The sequence below is a fragment of the Calliopsis andreniformis genome, unplaced genomic scaffold (assembly GCF_051401765.1).
Source record: "Calliopsis andreniformis isolate RMS-2024a unplaced genomic scaffold, iyCalAndr_principal scaffold0004, whole genome shotgun sequence".
NCBI lineage: Eukaryota > Metazoa > Arthropoda > Insecta > Hymenoptera > Andrenidae > Calliopsis > Calliopsis andreniformis.
In genome coordinates, this window is record NW_027480424.1 from 3,143,522 (window position 1) to 3,150,540 (window position 7,019).

A 7,019-nucleotide genomic window follows, 5' to 3' on the forward strand; every position below is an offset into this window, starting at 1 on the left:
TTCGGAATGTAGAAATGACCATGACTTTCACACGGGTTGCAATTATTCGTTTTATACGATGGAAAAACTGTTGTATTTATATTGTATTTTATGCTTCAGGCGTTCACTTCGTAGGCCCTAACTATTCGTTCTGGTGGAACAACGCCCTAGGGTGAAGCCTAGGTTGCCCGGAACGTAGAAATGACCATAACTTTTACACTGGTAGCAACTATTCGTTTTATACAATGGTAAAACTGTTGTATTTATATTGTATTTTATGCTTCTGGCGTTGACTTCTTAGGTCCTAACTATTCGATCTGGTGGAGCAATGCCTCAGAGTTAAGTCTAGGATGCCCGAAACGCCGAAATGATCATTACTTTCACGCTTGTTGCAATTATTCCTGTTATACGGTGAAAAGACCGTTGTATTTTTATTGTATTTTATGCTTCAGGCGTAGGCTTCTAAGGCTGTAGCTATTCGATATGGTGGAGCACCACCCTAGAGTGAAGCCTAGGTTGCTCGGAATATAGAAATGACCATAACTTTCACACTGGTTGCAATTATTCGTTTTCTACGAAGGAAAAACTGTTGTATTTATGTTGTATTTTATGCTTCGGGCGTTGACTTCTTTGGCCCTAACTATTCGATCTGGTGGAGCAATGCCTCAGAGTTAAGTCTAGGATGCCCGAAACGCCGAAATGATCATTACTTTCACGCTTGTTGCAATTATTCCTGTTATACGATGAAAAGACCGTTGTATTTATTGTATTTTATGCTTCAGGCGTAGGCTTCTAAGGCCGTAGCTATTCGATATGGTGGAGCACCACCCTAGAGTGAAGCCTAGGTTGCTCGGAATATAGAAATGACCATAACTTTCACACTGGTTGCAATTATTCCTTTTATACGATGGAAAAACTGTTCTATTTATTTTGTATATTATGCTTCGGGCGTTCACTTCTTGGGCCCTAACTATTCAATCTGGTGGAACAACACCCTAGGGTGAAGCCTAGGTTGCCCGGAACGTAGAAATGACCATAACATTTACACTGGTAGCAATTATTCGTTTTATACAATGGAAAAACTGTTCCTTTTATTTTGTATTTTATGCTTCGGGCGTTGACTTCTAAGGCCCTGGCTGTTTGATCTGTTGGAGCAACGCCCTAGAGTGAAGCCTAGGTTGCCCGGAACGTAGAAATGACCATAACTTTCACACTGGTTGCTATTATTCGTTTTATACGATGGAAAAACTGTTATATTTGTATTGTATTTTATGCTTCTGGCGTTGACTTCTTAGGCCCTAACTATTCGATCTGGTGGCACAACGCCCTTGAGTGAAGCCTAGGTTGCCTGGAACGTAGAAATGACCATCACTTTCACACGATTTGCAATTATTCCTGTTATAGGATGGAAAGACTGTTGCATTTTTATTGTATTTTATGCTTCAGGCGTTGACTTCTGAGGCCGTAGCTATTCGATGTGGTGGAAGAACGCCATAGAGTGAAGCCTAGGTTGCCCGGAACGTAGAAATGACCACAAGTTTCATAATGGTTGCAATTATTCGTTTTATACGATGGAAAAACTGTTGCATTTCAATTGTATTTTATGCTTCGGGCGTTGACTTCTTAGGCCCTAACACTTCGATCTGGTGGAGCAACGCCCTACAGTGAAGCCTAGGTTGCTCGGAATGTAGAAATTACCATTACTTTCACACTGGTTGCAATTATTCGATTTATACGATGGAAAAACTGTTGTATTTATATTGTATTTTATGCTTCTGGCGTTCACTTGTTAGGCCCTAACTATTCGATCTGGTGGAACAACGCCCTAGGGTGAAGCCTAGGTTGCCCGGAACGTAGAAATGACCATCACTTTCACACGGGTTGCAATTATTCCTGTTATAGGATGGAAAGACTGTTGTATATTTATTGCATTTTATGCTTCTGGCGTTCACTTCTTAGGCCCTAACTGTTTGATCTGGTGAAGCAACGCCATAGAGTGAAGCCTAGGTTGCCCGGAACGTAGAAATGACAATTACTTTCACACTGTTTGCAATTATTCCTTTTATACGATGCAAAAGCTGTTGTAGTTATATCGTATTTTATGCTTCTGGCGTTGACTTCTAAGGACCTAACTATTCGATCTGGTGGAGCAACGCCCTAGAGTGAAGCCTAGGTTGCTCGGAATGTAGAAATAACCATAACTTTCACACTGGTTGCAATTATTCGTTTTTTACGATGGAAAAGCTGTTGTATTTATATTGTATTTTATGACTCTGGCGTTGTCTTCTAAGGCCCTAGCTATTCGATCTAGTGGAGCAACGCCCTAGAGTGAAGCCTAGGTTGTCCGGAACGTAGAAATGACCATCACTTTCAAACTGGTTGCAATTAATCCTGTTATACGATGGAAAAACTGTTGTATTTTTATTGCATTTTATGCTTCGGGCGTTGACTTATAAGGCCCTGACTATTCAATCTGTTGGAGCAACGCCCTAGAGTGAAGCCTAGGTTGCTCGGAATGTAGAAAGGACCATAGCTTTCACACTGGTTGCAGTTATTCGTTTTATACGATGGAAAAACTGTTGTATTTATATTGTATTTTATGCTTCTGGCGTTGACTTCTATGGCCCTAGCTATTCGATCTAGTGGAGCAACGCCCTAGAGTGAAGCCTAGGTTGCCCGGAACGTAGAAATGACCATCACTTTCGAACTGGTTGCAATTAATCCTGTTATACGATGGAAAAACTGTTGTATTTTTATTGCATTTTATGCTTCGGGCGTTGACTGCTAAGGCCCTAACTATTCAATCTGTTGGAGCTACGCCCTAGAGTGAAGCCTAGGTTGTTCGGAATGCAGAAATGACCATTACTTTCACACTGTTTGCAATTATTCCTTTTATACGATGGAAAAGCTGTTTTATTTATATCGTATTTTATGCTTCTGGCGTTTACTTCTATGGCCCTAGCTATTCGATCTAGTGGAGCAACGCCCTAGAGTGAAGCCTAGGTTGCCCGGAACGTAGAAATGACCATCACTTTCAAACTGGTTGCAATTAATCCTGTTATACGATGGAAAAACTGTTGTATTTTTATTGCATTTTATGCTTCGGGCGTTGACTTCTATGGCCCTAGCTATTCAATCTGTTGGAGCTACGCCCTAGAGTGAAGTCTAGGTTGTTCGGAATGTAGAAATGACCATAACTTTCACACAGGTTGCAATTATTCGTTTTATACGATGGAAAAACTGTTGTATTTATATTGTATTTTATGCTTCAGGCGTTCACTTCGTAGGCCCTAACTATTCGTTCTGGTGGAACAACGCCCTAGGGTGAAGCCTAGGTTGCCCGGAACGTAGAAATGACCATAACCTTTACACTGGTAGCAACTATTCGTTTTATACAATGGTAAAACTGTTGTATTTATTATGTATTTTATGCTTCTGGCGTTGACTTCTTAGGCCCTAACTATTCGATCTGGTGGAGCAATGCCTCAGAGTTAAGTCTAGGATGCCCGATTGGCCGAAATGATCATTACTTTCACGCTTGTTGCAATTATTCCTGTTATACGATGAAAAGACCGATGTATTTTTATTGTATTTTGTGCTTCAGGCGTAGGCTTCTAAGGCCGTAGCTATTCGATATGGTGGAGCACCGCCCTAGAGTGAAGCCTAGGTTGCTCGGAATATAGAAATGACCATAACTTTCACACTGGTTGCAATTATTCCTTTTATACGATGGAAAAACTGTTCTATTTATTTTGTATATTATGCTTCGGGCGTTGACTTCTTTGGCCCTAACAATTCGATCTGGTGGAGCAACGCCCTAGAGGGAAGCCTAGGTTGCCTGGAACGTAGAAATGACCATCACTTTCACACGGGTTGCAATTATTCCTGTTATAGGAAGGAAAGACTGTTGTATTTTTATTGCATTTTATGCTTCTGGCGTTCACTTCTTAGGCCCTAACTATTCGATCTGGTGGAACAACGCCCTAGGGTGAAGCCTAGGTTGCCCGGAACGTAGAAATGACCATAAGTTTCATAATGGTTGCAATTATTCCTTTTATACGATGGAAAAGCTGTTGTATTTATAATGTATTTTATGCCTCTGGCGTTGACTTCTAAGGCCCTAGCTATTCGATCTAGTGGAGCAACGCCCTAGAGTGAAGCCTAGGTTGCCCGGAACGTAGAAATGACCATCACTTTCACACGGGTTGCAATTATTCCTGTTATAGGATGGAAAGACTGTTGTATATTTATTGCATTTTATGCTTCTGGCGTTCACTTCCTAGGTCCTGACTATTCGATCTGGTGGAACAACGCCCTAGGGTGAAGCCTAGGTTGCCCGGAACGTAGAAATGACCATAACTTTTACACTGGTAGCAATTATTCGTTTTATACAATGGAAAAACTGTTCTATTTATTTGTATTTTATGCTTCGCGCGTTGACTTCTAAGGCCCTAACTGTTTGATCTGGTGAAGCAACGCCCTAGAGTGAAGCCTAGGTTGCCCGGAACGTAGAAATGACCATAACTTTTACACTGGTAGCAATTATTCGTTTTATACGATGGAAAAACTGTTGTATTTCAATTGTATTTTATGCTTCGGGCGTTTACTTCTTAGGCCCTAACACTTCGATCTGGTGGAGCAACGCCCTACAGTGAAGCCTAGGTTGCTCGGAATGTAGAAATGACCATTACTTTCACACTGGTTGCAATTATTCGATTTATACGATGGAAAAACTGTTGTATTTATATTGTATTTTATGCTTCTGGCGTTCACTTGTTAGGCCCTAACTATTCGATCTGGTGGAACAACGCCCTAGGGTGAAGCCTAGGTTGCCCGGAACGTAGAAATGACCATCACTTTCACACGGGTTGCAATTATTCCTGTTATAGCATGGAAAAGCTGTTGTATTTATATCGTATTTTATGCTTCTGGCGTTGACTTCTAAGGCCCTAGCTATTCGATCGAGTGGAACAACGCCCTAGAGTGAAGCCTAGGTTGCCCGGAAGATAGGAATGACCATTACTTTCACACTGTTTGCATTTATTCCTTTTATACGATGGAAAAGCTGTTGTATTTATAACGGATTTTATGCTTCTGGCGTTGACTTCTAAGGAGCTAACTATTCGATCTGGTGGAGCAACGCCCTACAGTGATGCCTAGGTTGCCCGGAACGTAGATATGAGCATAACCTTCGCACTGGTTGCAAATTATTCCTGCTATACGATGGAAAAACTGTTGTATTTTTATTGCATTTTATGCTTCGGGCATTGACTTCTAAGGCCCTAACTATGCAATCTGTTGGAGCAACCCCCTTAGGGGGAAGCCTAGGTTGCTCGGAAAGTAGAAATGACCATAAGTTTCATACTGGTTGCAATTATTCGTTTTATACGATGGAAAAACTGTTGTATTTATATTGTATTTTATGCTTCAGGCGTTCACTTCGTAGGCCCTAACTATTCGTTCTGGTGGAACAACGCCCTAGGGTGAAGCCTAGGTTGCCCGGAACGTAGAAATGACCATAACTTTTACACTGGTAGCAACTATTCGTTTTATACAATGGAAAAACTGTTGTATTTATTATGTATTTTATGCTTCTGGCGTTGACTTCTTAGGCCCTAACTATTCGATCTGGTGGAGCAATGCCTCAGAGTTAAGTCTAGGATGCCCGAATGGCCGAAATGATCATTACTTTCACGCTTGTTGCAATTATTCCTGTTATACGATGAAAAGACCGATGTATTTTTATTGTATTTTGTGCTTCAGGCGTAGGCTTCTAAGGCCGTAGCTATTCGATATGGTGGAGCACCGCCCTAGAGTGAGGCCTAGGTTGCTCGGGATATAGAAATGACCATAACTTTCACACTGGTTGCAATTATTCGTTTTCTACGATGGAAAAACTGTTGCATTTATACTGTATTTTATGCTTCTGGCGTTCACTGCTTAGGTCCTAACTATTCGATCTGATGGAACAATGCCCTAGGGTGAAGCCTAGGTTGCCCTGAACGTAGAAATGACCATAACTTTTACACTGGTAGCAATTATTTTTTTTTATACAATGGAAATACTGTTCTATTTATTTTGTATTTTATGCTTCGGGCGTTGACTTCTTTGGCCCTAACAATTCGATCTGGTGGAGCAACGCCCTAGAGTGAAGCCTAGGTTCCCTGGAACGTACAAATGACCATCACTTTCACACGGGTTGCAATTATTCCTGTTATAGGATGGAAAGACTGTTGTATATTTATTGCATTTTATGCTTCTGGCGTTCACTTCTTAGGCCCTGACTATTCGATCTGGTGGAACAACGCCCTAGGGTGAAGTCTAGGTTGCCCGGAACGTAGAAATGACCATAGCTTTTACACTGGTAGCAATTATTCGTTTTATACGATGGAAATACTGTTGTATTTATATTGTATTTAATGCTTCTGGCGTTCACTTCTTAGGCCCTAACTGTTTGATCTGGTGAAGCAACGCCATAGAGTGAAGCCTAGGTTGCCCGGAACGTAGAAATGACAGTTACTTTCACACTGTTTGCAATTATTCCTTTTGTACGATGCAAAAGCTGTTGTAGTTATATTGTATTTTATGCTTCTGGCGTTGACTTCTAAGGACCGAACTATTCGATCTGGTGGAGCAACGCCCTAGAGTGAAGCCTAGGTTGCTCGGAATGTAGAAATAACCATAACTTTCACACTGGTTGCAATTATTCGTTTTTTACGATGGAAAAGCTGTTGTATTTTTATTGTATTTTATGCTTCGGGCGTTCACTTCTAAGGCCCTAACTGTTTGATCTGGTGAAGCAACGCCCTAGAGTGAAGCCTAGGTTGCCCGGAACGTAGAAATGACAATTACTTTCACACTGTTTGCAATTATTCCTTTTATACGATGCAAAAGCTGTTGTATTTATATCGTATTTTATGCTTGTAGCGTTGACTTCTAAGGACCTAACTATTCGATCTGGTGGAGCAACGCCCTAGAGTGAAGCCTATGTTGCTCGGAATGTAGAAATAACCATAACTTTCACACTGGTTGCAATTATT